Source organism: Mytilus galloprovincialis, chromosome 2 (assembly GCF_965363235.1).
Source record: "Mytilus galloprovincialis chromosome 2, xbMytGall1.hap1.1, whole genome shotgun sequence".
NCBI classification, from domain to species: domain Eukaryota; kingdom Metazoa; phylum Mollusca; class Bivalvia; order Mytilida; family Mytilidae; genus Mytilus; species Mytilus galloprovincialis.
The window spans coordinates 88,297,729-88,322,065 of record NC_134839.1 but is presented as its reverse complement, the minus strand read 5'-3'; the positions used below and the strand labels follow the sequence as shown (position 1 = coordinate 88,322,065).

At 32.2% G+C, this 24,337-nt stretch overlaps 1 long non-coding RNA gene across 1 annotated transcript; it reads right to left on the bottom strand.

Moving 5' to 3' along the window:
• Nucleotides 1-8,417: 8,417 nt before the first annotated feature.
• LOC143064758 (uncharacterized) lies at nucleotides 8,418-24,009 on the bottom strand. The gene is made up of 6 exons (XR_012975320.1): nucleotides 23,987-24,009; nucleotides 22,327-22,402; nucleotides 18,616-18,683; nucleotides 16,848-16,999; nucleotides 14,946-15,066; nucleotides 8,418-8,460 (listed from the first exon to the last, which is right to left on the bottom strand). It is a non-coding gene; the product is annotated as an uncharacterized LOC143064758 (long non-coding RNA).
• Nucleotides 24,010-24,337: the final 328 nt, after the last annotated feature.

Sequence of the window (24,337 nt, the reverse complement as noted above, 5' to 3'; positions counted from 1 at the left end):
TGTTAGCAGAAAGTAAAATGACTAAAAAACTGAACTCCAAGGAAAACTCAATCGGAAAGTCCCTAATCAAATGGCAAAATAAAATACCAAAACACATCAAACGAATGAACAACAACTGTCATATTCCTAACTTGGTACAAGCATTTTCAAATGTAGAAAACGGTGGATTAAACCTGGTTTTATAGAGCTAAACCTCTCACTTGTATGACCGTCGAATCAAATTACGTTATATTTACAACGATGCATGAACAAAACAGACATAATAAATTAAATAGTTAAAATATAGGTACAACAGTCATTACTGTGTTACAATCACAAAACAAACAATCGTTTACAAAAAAACACAAAAACATCTATCAAATTAAAAAAAAAAACACATTTATTGCTTCTGACGTCAGAAAATGTAAACGTCACATAGGAAGAAATTTTGTCGACTCGTTCAATGTTTATATTCAAAACAATTATAATGTCACATAGGGAATGGTGGTGTACAGGGTTAAAAAATCAAAAGTTATGTTAGAATTAATTTCTAAGAAATAGACCGAGATTTAAAATTGTCCAGAAGTTCTTTAGAATTTTTAAGAATCCACATATGTTTAATACCACTACGCGAGTTGAATAATTTTGTCGTTTAAAGTATTTCCAAATTTATAATAGAACAGTAACTGTTACATAATGACATATAATAGAACAATAACATAATGATGGTATCTTTCATAGTATAGATTCACGATATAAGAACCAAAGATATACACAAAGGTGCTTCCTTTGGATATGTGGTCAATCTTTCTTTGGTGTGTAATGGATAAGGGCTATATATTTATATAAATTTGTCAGCATCTATGTATTCGCATATTTCTGTTAATTTACTAGGAGTTTAAAGTAAAATCAAAAATAAACTTCAACTGAGAGGAAAATTCAAAAAAAATATCCGTAATCAAATGGCAAAATCAAAAGCTCTAACACATCAAACGAATAGATAACAACTGTCATATTCCTGACAGGCATGTTCTTATGTACAAAATGATGGATTAAACCTGGATTTTAAGCTAGCTAAAACTCTCACTTGTATGACAGTCGCATGAAATTCTGTTTTACTGACAATGATGTGTGAACAAAACAAACAAACACAATAGGTAACTAGAAGCTCTTAAGAGCCTGTGTCGCTCACCTTGGTCTAAGTGCATATTAAACAAAGGAAACAGATGGATTTATGACTAAATTGTGTTTTTGTGATGGTGATGTGTTTGTAGATATTACTTTACTTTATATTCTCCCTCACTACGTTCGTCCGAATATAAAGTAATTATATTCTATGGCCTTAACAAAGAACAAACGACATAATGTAGGTGTGCTACTCGCTATATCCTTTATTCTATATAATACAATAATGTATTTATCAAATACAAACAGAATAAAAAATATCATAATTCCAATTACAAATTCACATTTAATCATCCGTGAATACACGTGTCTTCTTTAGGCCATAGCGAAAGTCGATGGTCAGAAAGGTGACCGCACGGGTTTTTAAGTGCGGACAAATGGTCACCTGTCATGAATATTCATGAACGTACGACGAACTAAATTTTATGAACATTCTTTCTACTTACAATTTTCTCTATCTATAATAAACTTGGCCCTTTAGTTACAAGCAAAGATTTTGTAAAAAAACGTCAAAAATTACCAAATTAATGAAAATTGAATATAAAGGGCAAAAACTCCTTAAGGGGTCAACTGACCATTTTGGTCATGTTGACTTATTTGTAGATCTTACTTTGTTGACCATTATTGCTGTTTACAGTAATCTTTTTCTATAATAGTATTCAAGATAATAACTAAAAACGGCAAAATTTCTTTAAAAATTACCAATTGGGGGGAGTAATCCAACAACCAGTTGTCCAATTTATCTGAAGATTTCACGGCAGATAGATATTGACTTGATAAACATTACAACTACTTGACAGATTTGCTCTTAATGCTTCAAAATGGTTTCAGAGTTATAAACCAAAATCTACATTTTCCCCTATGTTCTATTTTTAGCCATGACGGCCATGGCGACCACCTTGGTTGGTTGGCTGAATCAGCACACACATTTTTTTAAACTAGATACCCTAATAATGATTGTGGCTAAGTTTGGTTTTTGGCCAAGTAGTTTCAAAGGAGAAGATTTTTGTAAAAGATTACAAAAATTTTCGAAAAATTGGTAAAAAATTAATAAAAAGAGCAATAATTCCTTAAGGGGTCACTGACTATTTTAGTCATTTGACATATTTGTAGATCTTACGTTGCTGAATATTATTGTTGTTAACAGTTTATCGCTATCTATAATAGTATTCAAGATAATAACCAAGAACGGCAAAATTTCCTTAAAATTACCAATTCAGGGGCAGCAACCCAACACCCAGTTGTCCGATTCATTAAAAAATTTCGGGGTAGATAGATCTTGACTTGATAAACAATTTTACTCCATGTCAGATTTGCTCTAAATGCTTTGGTTTCAGTATTATAAGCCAAAATCTACATTTTACCCCTATGTTCTATTTTTAGCCATGGCGGCCATCTTGTTTGTTTGGCCGGGTCATTGGACACATTTTTAAACTAGAGACCCTAATGATCGTGATGGCTAAGTTTGGTTAAATTTGACCCAGTAGTTTCAGAGGAGAAGATTTTTGTAAAAGTTAACGACGGACGACGGACGACGGACGACGGACGCCAAGTGATGAGAAAAGCTCTCTTGGCCCTTTGGGCAAGGTGAGCTAAAAATATCATAAATAGGGACACAGTAGTCGACATTGTGTTATAATCTTAATCACTATGAAAGCAAACAAATATGTAACAAAGAAGCACAAAATGGCATATAGACCAAACATATTAGCAAAAATTGAAGACAAGAATACACAGATGTACCATAGTACAATAACACAGTGACGGGATGTATAAGTACAGAGCCACGACATATATGTATCAAAGGAATATAAAAGGCATTTCAGACAAAGCACATGGGTAAAAAAGAAAGACAAGAACACAAAAATGTTTTACAATAGCACACTTCCGGCATGTAAAGTACAAAGCAACGTCATTTGTATCAAAGAAACACCAAAAGACATATTATAGACAATGCAAATTAACAAAAGTGAAAGACAAGAATACAAGAAGTATCAGAGAACAATAACACTATGACAGGATGTACAAGTACCGAGCCACGTCAAATAAATATCAATAAAAACAGACTAAACAGTAAAAGTAGTATTCATTAAATCAAATATATATAAACAACGTCAGTACCCAGATTCTATACTTCAAGACCATTGTGTACTATTTGTGAAATTGATACGAAATATTTATCAACAATGTCTTGGTACCTTACGATGACCTTTTTGGGGGGAAATGACGAGATATGCAAGCTCTAGAATACCAAATAAGTTGGGAAATGTATATCCCATATGCAGGTGAAGTTGGTATATTGCTACTAAGGTGGGGGAATTGATAATTTCAAAATTAATAGATTTTGGCACTGAAATGACCGTGTATGTCAAATTCGAGGTATAGGTTTAAAAATGAGGCGGAGGAAGCCGTGTCTGTTGTTTCTTTGATTTCAAGTTCTTGGGATATATCAATGAAATTCAATCAGAAAAATTAATGGAAAGATCATCATCAATATATTTGAAAGTGAAATTAAATGAACTGGCGTCTATGATCTTTTTGTTTTTGATAAGTGTCTGAAGGAACTCTGATTCAAATGAAAATATGAAGCGGTCGACAAATAGAGGCGAACAGTTCATTTCCATACATTTTATTTCTTCTCACAGAAAAAGGTGTTAAACAATTTTAAGTCCGACTACTAGTGTATAGGTAATACCGCAGTCCCACTAGGCCACGATCGCACTACGATCTGTGAAAAAAATGATAATTTTGACGATCGTAGTGCGATCGTGTAGATCGCATTAAGGTCGTATTACGGTCGTGGTTAGTAATTTTGTTAATTTCTGAGTCATGCTGGTCTCTTGTGGAGAGTTGTCTAATTTGCAATCATACCACATTTTCTATTTTTTTTGTATATTCACACATCTGCGTCATCTCTACTATCGTTCACTAAAATATCGTCATTTGAGCTTGATGAACCAGGTATGGTTGTAATTCGGGTTGTATTGGTCGTTCCGACATCTTTGCTGGATCAGGGTTCGTAATCAGAGCTGTCACTGCCTCTGAATCAACCCTTACCACCACTCGCACGTGTGCTAGTTGATTTTGGTGGCATGACTGTATTGTTCCCGAGAAATCTACGTATTAATCAGAAATAGAAGGAATGGACCTGTATTGATATGGAACACGATTATGATATAATTGCTGAGAATGTGGTAAGATCGGTATGAACGTAGTATAATAGTGTTAAGAACGTGCTACAATCGCAGTAGAAGCGTGGTACGATCGTGTTGCAATCGGGTAACTCGTGGTATGATCGTAGTGAGAACGTGATGAGCGTAGAAAGATCTTGATAAGTGTAGTGAGGTCGCAGAATAAGCGCGGTGAGAACGTGGTTAAATCGTAGCGGGATCGTTGTAGAAGCGTAATGAGGACGTCGTATCATCGTGAAAGCAACGTAAATTTACATTTTCATACCGCGACCTCGCTACGATCTGAAATTATTTAGATCGCGGTGAGCTTGGTACGATCGGGGTCTAGTGGGACTGGGGCTTAACGTATAACATGACGTACATAAACAAATATATTTCTATGGAAAAACACACAGGCAATTATAACGTATATAATTCTTAGGAGGAAAGAACATGTAGTGAAAGATGTCGCACTTACTACGGAAAATCATGTAAATCAGCTGTGAGTGAAACTTCTTAATAGGAGCACTTAACGTAAATGTATTTCTTACGTTAGATAATCAATAATCTTTAATAAAGCATAACGAATTTTGTATTGTGAATTCTTACCTCTTCAACCCCGTACATGTTTCTTTAATGTCCCTTTCTGGTTTTTTCAATAACCACTTAACGTAACTATATTGTGGCGGACTTGCACATGGTTTGCATACCTGATATAATTCAAACATTGGCTAAATATTAGTCCACTAGAAAAATAAAGTCAAAAGTTTGTTAATGACTCAGAAAATCGGTAATCAATCAGCCATGAAATTGCAGGAAAACTGCATCTAATAAAGATTCGATAACACCGAAATGTGTAAAGCAGTGGAAAATACTAAGGCGACATTCAAAACATATAAGTTGAAGGAAAATTGACAACGCTATGACACAAAACGAAAGTGGACAATTAGACATACAAGTTCACACAACACTATATAGAAAACTAAAGAATGAGCAACAAGAACCCAACCAATAACTGGGTATGATCTCAGGTGCTCCGAAAGGGAAGCCATATATACAATAGAAGCACCCGCCGTGTTGCTCATGCGAGAAGTACAAATTCGATGATGAAGAAAAGAGGACTTAATCATGCTCACGACAATGAAACATATTCGATAATCTGTGACACTGTCACTGGTTTTATATAGACAATAACTGTTTAGTGTCTTTAAATATCAGCTGTATTTGTACGAGGCTAGGAAACAAGATGTATGCGAGCTTTTAGCGAGCTATTACACCTGTTTCGAGCCGAGTACAAATACAGCTGATATTTAAAGACACTAAACAGTTATTGTCTTTATCCTGCAATTATTTCTGTATATTATTTGTGTTTTAGAGACACAAAACACATGTTTTGCATTGATTTTTCTTTGAAATCCCTTGAGGCCCGTGTAGTAATACGATACAGTAATCACACATTCAACTGAAGACGGGTTCGCAAAAAAAGAATCTCGAATGTTCAACAATAATACATCGCTCAAAGTGAATAATTATCTATTTTAACATAACAACTAAATTCAACAATAAAAACAAATAACAAAACATTGTCCAATTTGAAACATGAGTGTACGAGTTGTCCTACGCTTTAGACTTGACATTCACTAAACATGCATGCTGAAATTGACATGGTTGTTTTTGTTACACAATCATACACATTCAAGTTTTGAAATCGATAGTTGTCATCGTAGAAAAGACTGCTGTTCTTGTGTGTATGTTATCAGAAAATTGGTGGGATTCTTATTGCTCTAAAGAAATGTTAGAAAACAAACAGAACGTATAAAGTAATCGTTAATTCGCAATTGATACGTTATTGGAATTCGACTTCAATACACATTCTGAGGTCACGCAGGTTCCTACAATACACAGTCCGGCAGTGGGCGGAGCTTTTAAGCGATATCTGTATGGTATACAGATACAGCATAGCGATATCTGTAGGGTTGTATCTGTATAGTAGGACACCTAACACTGCCTAATTGCAGGATAAATAGAGGTACAACACCGTTCTCTTTCAAAGAGAGATAATGAAACATAAATCCCGATTGTATCATCAGCTCAGTACTGAGTAATATAGTACTGACGTGATTTATGACTTGGCATTCAAGTATTCTGGGTGTCTCTGATGAAAGTAAAACCGGAAAACGCTTTCACCGTGTAGACTGTGACATGTGAATCAAAGTTGGCTATGTTTGACATAGGATGGCTTCCATGTTAAAAGCAACCCCTTGTTAAGGAAATCCCGATTGGATACCCAACCTCTGGAATATTGTATTAATTTGGAGATTAATAATCGATAAACAAGCGCTACATAAAGGTTACTACATAAAAATGGAAAAATCTCAATTGGAAAACTGAAAGTATCCCGTTTGTCGTAAAGTTTTGTACTCAACTGACCCCATTGCCGTTTCTTTTTTATATATTAAGTTTGATAACCTAAATTTCATTGTATGCTGACATCTCATGTCCTAGTTGAATTAAAATGAAAGATATAACCGAAAGTAGAAAGTTTGCTGGGTGTTTTTTTTTATATATATTTCCCTCGATATTGATCTAGATGGCCTGCTTTAAACAAAAAGCTATGACAACCTTGAAAATTTATAATTTCCAAATTTTCTAAGCAAAAATACTCTCCCTGTTCAGTACGTTAAGCCTGTTTGTACACACCCAACCCATTAACAGGGATATGATCATTACACAAAACTTGTTCCAACAGAGTTATAACAAATGAAGACAGGTTGTGGCTATGACTTTAATGTTAAATATCAAAGGTTATGTGAGACACCATAAGTTTGAAGCTTAGCATACTAGCTTGCGTTGGAAAACTTCAATTTTTATTTTTAAGAACTCATTAACTGCTCAATTGAAACAACAATGCTTTATCAAGAATTACATGTAAGAAAACACATATTCTCAAATATTGTACGAGTACCCATATGTAATCGTGCTGCTGCAATGCTGGTGTATGAAAATGTTTAGTATCTAAGGAAACGACGTTTTAACATATTTTCATAAACTTGTTTAAATGACATACTAAAAGTACAATAAATATTTTATTACCTCATAATCTGTATCCTGTTTAAGACGTCTAACAAAACTATATGTATGTCGAACGGACTTGTACAGAAAATAGCCAATCAATATCGTTGGCATATAAATTAAAAAGTAGGCGTCTATGCTTCGTATCTAAAACAAATATCAGACAAAACGTTATCAATGATAAAAACTGTAAATCTAAATTTTCAAATTGAAACTTATTTCGTCGGGATGTTTTAAAATACAAAACATGTAAACTGTATCAATATACTGATTCGTCTTTGAAATCAAATGAACACATTTGTATATTGATATTTAACGCATGTACTTTTCTCAAATAATACATCAGTTTGAAGTCTGATTGGGATGAAAAAATCTTTGTTTTGTGCTTCCTTTAATTGAAGTGATTGTAAAACTGTATATAGTCTTTCATGATAAGTGAATAGTGATGGAAAAATAAAGCCACAATAATTAACATATGTAAAGCATGATACTGCCATTGTGTATTATGAAATTGAAAAACGGGATGTCTAGAAACCTCTAACCGAAATACCAAATTAGATTTCCGACCCCAATTGTAACTGTATCTTATGTACTTAAGGTGTTATTGGACCGCATGCCATATTAAGCGTGAGTATATTCGTGTAGTAAATTAAAATATATGTGTAACTCATATATTTTACATGTAGCTAGCATTACACTAATGGTAATACTATATTCAAAGTGAGCATTGTCTTAAATCTGATTTCCCAAAAATATTTGCATTCACATTTATGTATATAAAACGGACTGTAGATATATGATGAAAGGTTCATTCGAAATAGCTAGTTTATTATTTGGTCCTGACATGATACCTGAGAGTAAATGAGTCTGCTGAATGTATTTAATTCATTAGAATCAAAATATATTTATCCTTATAAAGAACGAGTTGTGTTTATATCAATTTCAAGGATAAGTTAAGTCTCATTCGGTTGGTAAGAACTTGTCTGAATAATATATATTAAGGGGTATACTTACGAGCACAGAATCGGTCAGCTGGTAAATTAAGATTGAAAATCTATATGAAAAAATGATATTATTACAATTGTAATGTTTGAAGTTACTGTTATTTCGTACTAATAACTATTTCTATTCTAATAAGCAAGTTCCCTTCCCACAGAATCAAGATTACAAGATCAAAGTCATATGACAAAACATAAAATAATTATAACATCCCCCTAAATCTCAACATTTCAAGGTAAACAAGAGGCTTGTATGAGCCTTAATCGCTCGGAGGTAGAAATTTGCCATTTTGATATTTACTGAAATTACATGTTACCAATTATACCTGCTTATTAAGTTACATTTTTGTAGATCTTGTATTGATGATCAGTTTTACTTATGAATAATAAGAATTAGTATAAGGAGTGGGTTGACAAATTTGACCATATTGACTCATTTATCGATTCTATTGTGTTGGTCATTTTTAAACAACGACATATACGCCAGTCTAAGACGGGACGCATTATGGAATACCAATGTCGGTGCGTCCGTTCGTCCGTTGATATTTCGTTATATAACTGAAACTCGCGTTAACCAAAACTTTGACATTATAATTGATTGACTTTTGATTTTTATTTTTTTTTTGGATCTGTTGTTTCTGGTGTTATACCACCAAATTATTATGGTACGTCACAGCCTGTTGTATACGAAAATAGGTCGAAAAAAATATTCCCTTGAATTTGACAGTTGTAGGTAATTAATCCTACATTTTATTGCAGTAAAACATTTCTGTGTCATAAACATATGTCTTGGTTATTTCAAAGCACCATTTTTTTGGGGGGGTTTCTATATAATATTTTGTAAACCTGGGGTTACATGGTTACTAAATCTTGTCCACAGGTTAAATAAAGAGAGAGATTTGATTGGTTAACTTACAGTGATGGTTATTTTCTTATATGCCATGAAATGTTATGTGAATTTTTTTTCTATAGTACTGGACAGGATTAAACTTTACTCATGCCAAGTATTTCTTTATTTGAAACAAAGATAAATTCTGCACAACTTTTTGAAAAGCGCAAATTAACAAAGACTAATAGGGGAAAACCAATGGCGGTATTACAGCTGAATTCAGAGTAACGGAAATTTGGCACTTAGATTTCACACATTTTTTTATAAGTGGTGCACTGCAATATACCTTGTTGGATTTCCCAAAAACTTTACACCATTGTGGGGATTGAGAAAAGGACGCTTTCTTTTGATTTGGTTTAGTTTCCGGTTTATCGGACCAGAGTTACAGATTTTTAACTCTCACGTTTAAGGCAATTTTTTAGTACATTTACTCCAGTATTCCTGTATTAATTTCATGCATCAAACTTTGCATCATTGTTAGGATAGATGATGGAACCTACCTTATCTCTTATCAAAATGTCCGGTTTGTTGCATTAGAGTTGGGAAACTTTAATTGCCACATTATTATTTAAATTGTCATTTCGGGGACTTTTATAGCTAACTATGCGGTATGGGCTTTGCTCATTGTTGAAGGCCGTACGGTGACCTATAGTTGTTAATTTCTGTGTCATTTTGGTCTCTTGTGGACAGTTGTCTCATTTGCAATCATTACACATCTTCTTTTTTAGATTTAAGTAAAAGTCAACACATATTGTAACATTATTGGAGCTTGCTTTGATTGATTCAGTGTAAACTTTACATAATTATTGTAAAGGATTCTACAAAGGACTGTAAGATGCAGTCATAAACAAATTATATTATAAGTACGTCTGAATCAGTGACAACTCTACTACAGATTTTATCCATTGGATCACCAGTAGACTGCAGTGATGGTGATACAAGGCTGAAAAGACATTCTGTATATATAATTTCTCTATATAACAGCCCAACAATGTTAAAACTGTAAATTTACGTTAGGATTGTTTTCCCTATCCTAGATTCGAACTAATGCTTCTGAGATATATAGGCACTAAATCGCGTTACACTGTTTCCGACGCGCTAAACCACTCGACCACCAAGGCTCTTCAATAATAAAGCTTTCGCTGGCCGGGTGTTACCTTTCCTCGTCAGTTTTAATCTCGCTGTGTTATACAGTACATAATGTATAAGGCATACAGATGGAATTGTTACAAATCGGATGAATTATCTATTGTAAAAGATTCTACAAATGAATGTAAGATGCAGTCACAAAAATAACTATATCATAAGTACGTCATATCCAGTGTCAACTCTACAACAGATTGTATCCATCGGATGTTGTGAGCATCTGTATTGGTATGTGCCATATCTGGTATATTGTCGTTACTTAAAACCATACTATATCTTCATAGAAACAATTTAACAAAATATTTTAATAATGATACTTGGAAGATCCTGAACAAATTTTCAGTTTATAGCTTTATTTGTTCAACATATAATATATGGGGAAAAACCAGAGAACTCTTTGTGTCGGAAAACACTGTCAAACATCCACACATACTATCAATACTGATATGTGTCCACACTTGTTATATTTTAAAAGAACTGTTTTTACAATTTTACAACGGGTTGGTCCGTTATGCTGATACTTGAATAAACATTAAGAGCCAGCCCGTTGTATAATCACGTAAAATTCAAGCCACCATACATTTCTTTTAAAATATTCCAAGTATCATTAGTAAAATATTTTGTAACATTGTTTCTATGAAGATATAGTATGGTTTTAAGTAACGACAATATACCAGATATGGCACATACCAATACAGATGCTCACACCTTCTTCAAACTGATTAAAAGTCTTTAAAGTATGAATAGGACTGACGAAAAAAAGGATTGAACAATTTTATTTATACTTACTCGTATTACCGATAAGTATAAGTTGATGGTAACAGATAATACCTCCCCTGTAATGGCTGCGTCCATGAACAAAAATTTGTAGCAGAAATAACGGAGATGTATAGTCTTTAAAAAGTGGTACATATGATTTTGTTTCAATGAATTGACATTACTATATACATAAACATAGTGTGTTATCACTATTAGGCAATATAGGCCCATATCCATGCACCACGGATGAGCTGAGCAAAAAGTATATTACATAATGAGTAATGAAGTAATTATTGACCGTAATTTTTTACTTTTCTATATTATTACAAGAACCAAAGGCAAATATATATATTCCCTGACATAACCTAAAGATTTCTATAATCATATAACCAGTGGTATTATAACGATACAATTCTAAACACAAAAGAAAACTACGTCATATATGTACCTGTAGTAGTGCAGTACCAGTAGTCAGATGAAACTGTAAAATTCGATTATTTCTAATCCAACATGGCATCACAAGAACAATTTGATGATTTGAGGACTCTTATTATGGGAATAGATAAGAAACTTACTGTTTTTCTACAAACTGAATAAAGTTGAACGCAACTTGACAAGTATGATAAATGAGGTAAAGGCTGATGTAAATGTGATTAATGTTAAGTACGAAACCTCCCACAAAGGGCTTTAAAACACTCTTCGTAATGATTTCACAGAGCTCGAAAGAGGTGTTCAAGGTATGGATGCACAATTCATAGAGAATGATAAACTTGAAGAAAAAAAATTGAGATACAAAAGCAAATTGATGACCTTAAAGAGCAAGCCATTCTGCTAGAAAAACATGAATGAAGTATAACAAATTTATGTCATTGGAATCATCATTGAAAGAGATAAAAAAAAAAAATACAAAAAAAAAAAAAAAAAAAAACCATCATGTCCGAAAATGAGTTTTTTGTAATTTGTTTAATTTAACAAAGGAAGAGCCCTAAACTATTGAACATTCACTTTGGGGTTGTCATATTGTAGCCGACATTTGGCACAATCTAAATTCTTGGATTTTTCATAAGGTTCTTATCGAAATTCCTCTAAATTTGAAAATTGTAATTTTTGGCCTCTATGAAAATTATCAACTGAATTTTACTAAAAATAAAGTTATCCAACTGACAAAGTACTTCATTTATAGATATAAGATGCAAGATATAAAACCTCATATAAAAGGTCTTCAAAATTATATAAAAGAAAACTTGATTTAAGAGAAACATATTTCTTCGAGATATGTAAGTGTGGAAGAACACAACTTAAACTGAAACCCCTGTGCAAAGGTCATCAATTAAATTTAAATGAGGAAAATGTACATACATGTGTGTATATGAGAATTTGAAATTATTTGTATACAGTTATACCATACCATATATGTATGCTCATATATTTCTTGTACTACTATTACTATTATTGCTATATTAATGAAAATGTTATAACTATACTAAATCCCTAGATTTCCAAGTGTTAGTTCATATATTTATATAGGTTTGAACGTAGTTTTCAATTTAGACTCTTGTATATATATATATGTATAAAGTGCCTAGAAAATCAACCTAACGATGTTAGAGTAGATTTGATTCGTAACTTCCTCCCCGGCGCCGGGGCTGGAACCTGCACTTTATTTTCTAACTTCTACAACAACACACACACACATATATATATATATATATATATATATATATATAAGTACGTCTGAGTCAGTAACAACTCTACAACAGATGTATCCATCGGATCGCCATCAATGATGGTGATACATGGCTGTGTACATAATGTATATACAACTCGTCTAAACATCAACCCAACAATGTTAGATCTGTAAATTTGCTTTCGCAAATTTTTGGTTCTGCCCTCGCCGGGATTCGAACCCATGCTACTATGATATCGTGACATCAAATCGCCTGCACTGCAGCCGTCCCGCTAGACCACACGGTTCGAATCCCGGCGAGGGAAGAACCAAAAATTTGCGAAAGCAAATTTACAGATCTAACATTGTTGGGTTGATGTTTAGACGAGTTGTATATACATTATGTACACAGCCATGTATCACCATCATTGATGGCGATCCGATGGATACATCTGTTGTAGAGTTGTCACTGACTCAGACGTACTTATATATATATAAAATGATTGAATAAATAGTCAACGATTAATCTTACAGGGCGATGGATCATGTAATATGATTCTGTACACTATAAAATATAATATATAACAAGTCAAAAAGGGTACAACATCACCATTAAATAACTATAAAATGAACAAATATTAGATATTTCGGATAACAGATATCCTTCTTCAATAATAGCACGATGTCAAATGAATCATGTCAATATATTCAAACTGAGAAACTATCAAAATCTTGAAATTTATACAATTTAAGTGAACACCACAGACGCTGGTACAATTTTAAAATTTCAAAACACGGCGCAAAGATTACAAAGATATGCCAAATAAAAATAGTTATTTGCGATGTGAACTGGCATAACTCTAAATTTCCAAAGGGTGTGACAAGTATAAATACCAGCAAACCAGTAATAATTTTCAGTTTATGTCTCCATTTTGATAATCTGTATGATGTTCGTCAAATGCATTTAATTTTGTTCAGTTATTTATAACTTGCATATAATGCAAAATACATTCTGAGTTGAAAAAAAAAATAAAAAAATAAGTGGATGATCATTTACACTCAGGACTCATCAATAGGCACAGATGTTTAAAAGATGTTACAACACCACCTAACATCACATTGTTATTTATAATATAAAAATAAAAGGTATTTTGTAAATTGACAATTAGACATTGTCCCCGTGACCGTTATGGAATAACCGTTTCACAAATGATATCGGATATGTTCCTTACGTCGTAACTGCAGTCCCCTTCCCTTTCATGAATGTGACCTACCGAATTGGACTATTTACCGGATTTGTAATCGCATGAGCAACACGACGGGTGCCACATGTGGAGCAGGATCTGCTTACCCTTCCGGAGCACCTGAGATCACCCCTAGTTTTTGGTGGGGTTTGTGTTGTTTATTCTTTAGTTTTCTATGTTGTGTCATGTGTACTATTGTTTTTCTGTTTGTCTTCTTCATTTTTAGCCATGGCGTTGTCAGTTTGTTTTAGATTTATGAGTTTGACTGTCCCTTTGGTATCTTTCGTCCCTCTTTTTTTAAAGCAAAAGAGGAGAATGTCAACAACTAAAGAAAAGCTCATTTGAGGTCCCTGTATGATGAGAAATTCATAAGAGGAAACAAACGGACTGATGTATGCCGATAACAATAAACAAACACATTCATGTCAGAAAATAAATAACGACTTGGAACTCAGAAATGACAAAAATGAAATATGATAAGTTCAAAAGGAGACAAAATAACAACAGAATGTCGCGACCGGTCTTTCGCATTCAATGGAATATATTCAACGTATTTTTATAAAGTTAATGGTTTCATAGTTTTTCTTCTTCGTATAATTAGGTTCTGTTAAGAGGATCACTGAGTAGTCTATACAATTTGTTAAGTGTTTAAGGAAAATATATTTCATATTGATATTCGAGTTTCCCCAAAGAAAGAAAGAAGGGTATGTGCTTATCTAAATTTAATCCTTAAAAGAGTGAAGAAATTGTTTATTTGCTAAACTATCTTGACCGTGGAAAAATTCTAACTATTTTATATCATAGTGTATTTTAAAAAAATAAGTGTAACTGACTTACATGAATGTAGTGTAGAAAAAGCCAATTAAAGGTTCAATGATAATTCTTTTGCATCTTATAACAGCAAATACAGGATAAAATTTTAGGGTCACAAACAGTGCCATCAGCAGCCAAACAAAAACTGAAAAAAACAATGGTATGATTAAAAGTAACAACGTATAAGATGAACACAAAAGTCTTCCAAACCTCCATTCTTTGGCAAGTAATTCTTTCAAACGCTAATTCGTAATAAACAGGAAGAACAAAGTATTGGACAGAGTCTTCCCTGGCCCCGCTAGGCACTGAAGTGTGGTACATAATTATAATGCTTTCGATAATCATTTTTTTGTCTTTACTCTTAAATCTCTTGGACAACAACAGACAGTCAAATGCCTTTAAATTAGTAAGGCAGGAGTTATCCCTAGTACAACATAGGGAATATCCGTTCAATACTAAATTTAGAAAGCTAATTATAGTTTAAACAAATAAAAGGTCTAAACTGTAACATATAATCGTCTGAAGCACCATTTTCAAATATTCATGAAAGAGTATTCTAACTCACATGCATTTGATAGTGATAATTAGATAACTGGTATTTTAAATTAAAATGTTTATATTACAAATCAATTTTCATTACGACTATGGCTAAACTCCGTCTTTTTTACACCCTATTACTCCTTTAAATACCGAGCCCGCAACCACAACACCTTTGTCCAACTTAGAATGTTACTTGTATTAAAGACAAACGAATTGCGGAATGTCATTTGATGCCAAGGTGAATCTGTCTGAATCTGTCTGCCCAAAGTAAGCAAACAGGCGTATACTGAGCCGGTGTGCATGGTAATATGACGTAATGCATGTGTCCTAGTGGCTGAACAGGTTTGACTTAGTAGCATATTTTCTAGCCTAGGCTATTTATTTTAATTTTTGGCATTAGTGGCAAGACCTATGTGATCATTGTACACGGTGGTGATATATAGTCAAAAGACATATTGGAACTAAAATTTAATTGAGATCTTTGAATTGATCAACTGTCACGAATGAATTCATATAATTGATAATTGAAATGACGAATATGTCACAGAGACAACAAACCAACCAAAGAACAGACATCAGCCGAAGGCCACCAATTGCTTTTCAACGCAGCGAGAAAATCCCGCACCTGGTGGCGGTCCTCAGTTGGCCCCTACATAAAATTGTCTACAAGTTCAGTGAAAATGGACGTCACAATAAATACCAAAAAATATAAATGAACTAAATTTAAAAAAATAACATTCAAGACTAGAGGCTCCTGACTTTGGGACAGGCGCCACAATGCGACGGGGTTAAACATGTTTCGTGAGATCTCAACCCTCCTCGTATACATCTAGCCAATGTAGAATAATGAAACACATAGCACTTAGTATGACAGAATGACAAACAATTATTAGATTTCAAGTTTTATTGTAACTAGTTTATCCCGAATTAACTGCAGATATAAGGAAACCTCCAAATAATATGTTTGACATCGATATAATTTAGCATAAGGATAGTAATTAGAGCTCTACTTTTTATTCTAAAATATGATAATAAGAAGAAAGAAATTCAAATTCGAGCGCTATCTATGTATATACAAAATGTAAATACTGGTAAAACTCCTATATTGTGTCTCTATAAGGTCAAACATAGAGATTATACTTTGAAAATAGTAGATAAACAATATCTCCGAAAAAGAGGCGTTGTATGTGAAACAGTTGTTTTAACAAAGTGCAATTAATTGCACAAAAAGTCGGGGACTTCTACATACAACATAGCGAAGATATGTGAGTTGTATAATGTATGCCATGTGTAGCCAATTTCTCATATATATCTAACCGTATTAACGATTCAACATGTTATTGCTTTGTATTGAGCATAAACTTTAAAAAAACGTTGATCGCTTACCTCTGACCCAGGGGCTTACTAATGTTGGAATATTCAACGAGTCTAAAACTAATCCGCTTTGAAATATTAAAGACACCAGGTTCACTGAAGTACATCCAAACGCAGCTGTATAAATAATGGCTAAATTGTCATCCTCCAGGAAGTTTATCGGCCTGAAATATTTTAACTTATTATATTCTGCAATAATCAGTAAGCGTTTCTAGTTTTTTTATGTCATGCACAAAAGAGTCACTGAGACTTTTTTTCTTTTTCTGCATTGTAAAAATATAAAAAAAAAGTTTTAAAAACCCATTTAAGGTGCATGGTCTTTTGAAGTATGAATGCACAGATTCTATGAAGGGAAATGTTAAATTAACTGTATAGGTCTTTTTGTTTTTGCAATTTGCTTTGCTAGCACTTTATGTCAGAAATACGGCGGGACCGGTCATTTTTCTATTGAAAAAAATAAAGTGGCGGAATTCATAATGGCAAGTAAAAGAATGAAAAATGAAACATTTTTATTATTCAATCCTTTTTTATATAAAGAAAAAAAAAAGAAAAGTCAAACAAAAATCATATTTTCTTTTTATAGATAACAACAACTATCGGGCACGTTACATTCTTCAAAAATTAGAAAAATAAAAACATGATACGGCGTATTCATTAATTTTGTAAGATTTCATGGTTGAACCACGAATTTCAAAACTCAACGAAGTAGGAATTTTCTATAAGCTGAAATCAAAAATATTTCAGGATTTTTTTCCTCAACAATTCAAGAAAATTGGAACCAACGAAAATAAATGAATCCACAGTATGTTTATTGGAACACAACGTGCTACAATTCTATATGGCACAAATCTTCTTGAAGACAGTCAAATCAAGTAGAAAAAGTTAACATCATCATGCACTTCTCATTCTGGGATAATGATGATTTTATCACACTATAGAAATATGTTTAATCTTGTAAATTGAAAATATCCCATTGAAATTAAAATAAAGATACCAAAGTTAACAGTATATCTATCTCATATCCTGAAAATTGACAGTGAAAAGCTGTTTTATCTTTGTGTTGTATTTCATTTAGGTTCGTGATTATAAGTCTTCAGTTTTCTATGAAGTGTGTTATGGTCTATTCTCCGTTATCCGATTTTTGGGGCTGTCAGTTTTTTATCAACATTAGTTATAAATGTCTCGTTGAATATACCGTCTCTTTCTTTTTCAACAGCATCTGTGTATTGGATGAATATCTCCATGTTGAAAAAAAAATTACCTCGTTTCCAGCAAAAAATATCTTGATAAAGTGGCTTTCAAGACATAATCTTAAGTTAAAATTGAAATCATCTCTTCACACATTTAACGGGCAATATAATTATATTATGTGGACTATTAAAGGGCATCTATATCATGATATATTGCAGTCCTTGGTAACAATTTGATGCGTTTGAATTGTTGAATCTATAGTTTTGTGTGTGATGTTCATTGTACTGTACACTATTATGGTGTCTATTACCTTCTTTATCAGTGTCTTTCATTGGCTTTTTGTTTTGTTTGCCTTATTAGTATTTTATGTCGGTTTTATGAAATAAAAATTCAGATAATTGTCATTATATAAAAAAAAAGTAAAGATTTCGTTTCTGAAATAAATAATAAGTACGCTATTCCATTCATTTTAAATCCATTCTTTCAGGAACAGAATTGTTTGCAAACGATGTCTGATACCCATCTGTTAAATCATTTTAATTTGTTATACAAATGTTATAGAAGATGAATATTCAGTTGGAATACTTACACTACAATACCTGGTCTTCCTCCCCGTTTGTTTGTTTCAAAAAAGGAAAGAAAAATTGAAAGTAAAATCTGAAAAATAAGAATATCTTGTTGTACAGTTGTATCAGAGTATGTATGTAAATGCGCGTTAACAAGTGTTCGGTGGTATTGTCTTGATGTTACCTTTGAATGAAAATATTTTACAGAATTGAGCACGGTCACATGTTCTATTTCTAAGGAGCATTAAATGTGTTTCTAGAGATTCAGTTTTTTTTTTTAATAATGGGAAGCTGCAAAAGAATAAAAAAAGGTATGTCCCCTTTACAATTTGCATTTAATGGGAAAGTCTGTTTATCAATAATATACTAAATCATTCAGGTCAATACCACAGTACAAATGCAATGACAGGTCTATTATTAATTCGATTACTAGTTTAAGATGCATACCCACTTTGTAGAAAGTCAAATTTTAGCTACGCAAAAATACAAAAAAAGGAAAAAAAATCAAAAACAAAAAAGCGTACAAAAATTAGATGGTTCTGGTAAGTATTATTTTTTGGGGTCAAGAATGCTTTGAATGAACATGATGAATGCACAGTTGAAGCTTGCATCTTCAAGATTTAAGATACCTTCTTCATTTGAGGATGTAGAAAAGCTCTTCTTTGTTTGATACAGTACATATAGATGTGATAGATTTGCAAATAATAATTTAATATAGGTACAATCCAATGATATGAAATGTAGAAAAACATTTATACAGCATTACAACAAAGATACAAAACAGAAGAAGGTACAATTGTATATATAATGCATGTCGGCCATAAAGAATAAGATTCATTAAATCTCCATAAGTCACTAAAGCGCATTTTATTATTATTGTGTTTTATAAGGTTGTAACTAACATATATCACTTAAGAAACTGACATAAACTCCAACTTATATATCCTTATATTATTACCCTATGTTTCGTTTTTTTGCTCATATGCCTACACTTCTGAAATTATATTAAACCAGTAATGGAAAAAAAGTAAAAACAAAAAATACTGAACTCCGAGGAAAATTCAAAACGGAAAGTCCCTAATCAAATGGCTAGATCAAAATCTCAAACACATCAAAATAATGAATAACAACTGTCATATTCCTGACTAGGTACAGGCATTTTCCTGAAAAAGAAAATAGTGGATTTAACCGGGTTTTATTATAACTGGCTAAACCTCTAATTTGTATGACAGTCGCATCATTTTCAATTAATTACAAGCATTATTTCAAAATATATACATTAGTTTTGTACAGCTAATCCCTGAAATAGCAAGATGGCAATATTATTTCGATAGTTTAACATAAAAGCGACATGCTACAATGCTGTGACAATAACCACATAGATTTTTCAAGTTTTTGTGGCATGGATTATGGAAATAATGTTATCCTTACACAGATAAATGCGGTTGGTATGTGACTACAATTGACGATCCCAGAGTGTCCACTTATAAAAAGGGGATATACCGTTTCAATCCTGTCTGTATGTTATATATTCCTTATGAAAATGTCCTTTCATTTTTCTCAGGACTATAAGTCAGAGATTCTTAAAGAATGCTTACATTCTTGAATGTAAGCATTCTTTAACTTCAGATTCGTATTCAAGTACATGTTTACGGATAAATTATATATTAACCGAAAACCTATACATGTATGTCTTCGCATTTGTCTCTGGATCTACAAGTCAGAGTATGCTTTACCTCGGGTGGTGTTTTAACATTCGTTGCTCATCATCTCTCTGGTGCAGTGAAATTAATTATTATCATTATAACTGAGTCGATACATCTGCTGGTTGATTCACGGTAAATCTCTGAAGGTGATGTTATGTTATTGTAATCATTGGCTGTATTTTGTTACATACATACTCGTTTGCTATTCAGCATGTATTCATAGCTCGTTATGTTATTTATGAATTTAGGGAGACGGATTTTTATTAGAGCACTGTTCTTGTTTCCTAATCCCATATATAATGTATATTTCGTATTTTTGTCTTTACCCTTGTAGCTATATATATATATATATATATATATATATATATATATATATATATATATATATATATATATATATATATATATATATATATATATATATATATATATATATATATATATATATATATATATATATATATATATATATAAATTTCTTTAATAAAATATGCTAACAGTAATCTCTGAGAGTGTCACGTAAATACGGAAATTATTTTATTGGTCTATATTTTGTTGTTCTAAATCTTCGAATATAATCTTCAATTAAAGAATGTTACTCCTGCATGCATTCTCTGATTTTATTGTGTCCGAGTTTTTTTACAGTTTTTTATTTTATCGGTTTTATAAGCCTATATAAGCTTTTTAGAGGATGTATTAAGTTCTGGATTTTTAAACGTGAATATCTGAATCATCACTGAGGAGACTATAAGTGTGACCTCCAACGGATGTATAACGGACAAGCAACGGATACAAAACGAAAATAGAACGGACGACTACCTTAAAAACGAACGCCTACCGGACGTTCAACAGACACTTTATCCGTTTGACGTCCGTTCAAAAGTTTGAACATGCTCAAACTTTTCCACCGGACATAATGGACGTCGACAGATAAGACAGACACTAAACGGACATGAAACTGATATGGACGGATAACTAACGGATTAGAACGGACGTCTTACAGACATGAACGGGTTCAAAAAAAGTTATCCGTTCGGGGTACGTTCGCGCTATCCGATAAGGTGTGACCGGGGCTTTGAGGAATGTACCTTTCAAAATGGGTTGATACTTATCAATTTTATATAGGCCAAACAAACTTTTCAACTTTCTTTGGAAAAGTAACGGTTCCATTCATCTATATGGAACATATATATATCTATGAAGCCTAGGTGGTCGTGTGGTCTAGCTCGTCGGATATATTAATACAGATACAAAAAAAATGCACGTCGGATATAGTGCAAGGCGATTTAGTGTCACTATATTTAGTAGCACGAGTTCGAATCCCGGCGAGAGAAGAACAAAAAATTAGCGAAAGCAAATTTACAGGTCTAACATTGTTACTTTTAAACTATATATTTATACTGACATATGTGAAATAATTGAAATATGTGAAAATACAAATGATAATGTTTAATTATTTAGTCTTTTAAATTATAATTTTATTGTTTCTGTTAAAATTATTTTCATTATTTTTTTTCAAAACTCGGATAAATTTCCAGTATAAACACGTATCTATGGTTAAAGACCATAAGTTGCTATATAACCTAGGGTATGGAACGCCAAAAACTGTCTTGTTATGCCAGTTTTCATTATATGATGTGCATTTACCCTTACATGATGAGCACTTGTCATTATATGATGTGCAAAGATACTTATATGATGTTCAAATATATTTCAACACGATCTTGATAGTAATTCAGGTATGATAAACATCTTTTTTTAGTTTACTAAAAAAATACTTAAAGCAAGAATCCAAATGAATTCATGCCCCATTCTCGCCTCGTTTTTGTCTTTACAGTAATTAGTAAAATCAGAGTAAAACCCAATTTGGGATCATTGGGACAAATGTTAACCTTAAAATGAAAATATGTACCAATTTTAGTGAATTCAAGTTCTTGACAAGGTACCGTTACAAAACTTTAACCTGCTGTATTTTTTACCGCATAGGACATTGTCATTTATATTGTTGATTTATGTGAATCTACTTACAGCTATGCCCAGTGCCCCAAATGATAGGCCCGTTGTTGTATCATCGGAAGAGACATCGGTAGCATTGTTTGTAGACCTAAAATATAAACAAAACACATTATATGAAGCTTGATTTAAATTTTAAATCACAACTTTACGTGTACTGCTAAGGCTTATAGATGGTTGTTGCTATCCAAAAATGTCTTGAAGCACGGAATATATAGCGACAAAACTGTTAACAAACAGATAACACTGAATTGAAATCTTTCAGAAAAGTAGAATAGGGAAATTTGAAATATAAACGCAATAGAGGCCCGAAGGTCTTGTTTCGGTTAAATGCCGTATATAAATTAACTCATTTTTGTTAACAACCGTAGTAACTTTTCGAATTAACTTGATAAATACTTCCTTTAGCAAACATTTTGTAGTAATTATGGTATTTGGTTTTTTGTTAAAATGTTTGCTGGTGTTAGGGTCATGTTTATCACAACTATAAACGTCATTTTAATAATACCAAGAACTTTTGGTAGCTTCTAGATATTCACAAGAAATGTCATATTTTTTTTTATTTCTATGCATGAAAACATGTTTGCTGCTGATATGTGTTTCAGAATTATTTTTTTTTCTCAAAATTTCAAAATTTGACAGCTATCTGAACTTAACAGGTATTTTCCAGTATATTCATACATACATGTTTCAGATCTATACTTGTCAACAAAAGAAACGATACACGACTTTTTTTCAAATTAAAGATGAAGTTTTCCGTTTATAGAACTAATATTGAAGGTAGTAATATTTAATGACCATTGAAATATAGATCCGTTTAAAAAAAATATTTTTTTGCTCTCATTACGTCAATTGGCGAAATTTTTTTTTTGTGACAAAATTTACATAAATCGACAATTTTAAAAACAGTAGTTCCAACTAATGATGCCAACCTCTCATTTAAAAATAAAGACAATGTTTGCCATCAATTCTTTTTAAATCGTTACGGTAGTTTCTTTGTTTATTTGTAAAGCAACAAGAAATCGTTAAAATGTAAACATTATCAATTGATTTACCATTGTCAGTTTGTGTTAAGAGAATTTAAAAAAACCGTTAATACTCTTAAAACTCATCCGAAAGGTTCCAAATTTACAGGGTGTTAATTTCATATCTAAAACATTGATTTGAGACGAAAACATTTTTTTTTATTTTTCTTTTATTTTTTGAGATTTCAAAAAAACACTTTGTACCAAAAATTAAAAAAAAACCAATACTTTAACTCATTAGTAACAATATGAACATTACTTGATTAGGATATTGAATATTTTTAAACAAATTTGAAAATTCATTTAGAACTTAAAAATTATGTGTCGATTTTGTGTTTGTTCCACAAAAATTATTTGCACCCTATGATCGTTTACATGGAATTTAGTTACTTTCCGACAGGTTTTGATTTTCATTATCATATGTGCATACATTGCAAATGAAAGCTTTTTACAATAGTGTATCTCGTTTTGTGTTAGTTTTAATGCTTTTTGATAAATTTTATTCTAAAGTCGTGTATCGTTTCTTTTGTTGACTAGTATATATGGAATAAAGCGCATTTTAAAAAATGAGAATAATATTTACAATCAATTATAGTTCATATTTCAAATAATTGCTTATCATTTCAGCAATTTGTCTGATGAATACTTACATGACCTGCTATCTTTATACTGAAAAAAAAACACAAAATAATGACTCGGAGATAAATAAAATAATTATGTCATCAGTAATTTAAATGCTAATGGTTACAAGAGCGCAATTATTCGTAATGCATTTTCCATAGGGTACCACTAGTGTTCCGTATTTTTTTTCTCGAAGACTACACAAACTAGGGAAAAACGGGTAGCAGTTCCTGTTACTAGAAATGCCAGTGTTGCATTACAACCAGGAAAATATATAGGGTCATTCGGCTCAAATTGACTTAAAATGCTGTTGAAAAAGATCGTCTACTTTTTTCGCTTAATGACGCCGTATAGGATTCTATTGTGAGTACCATCTTGGG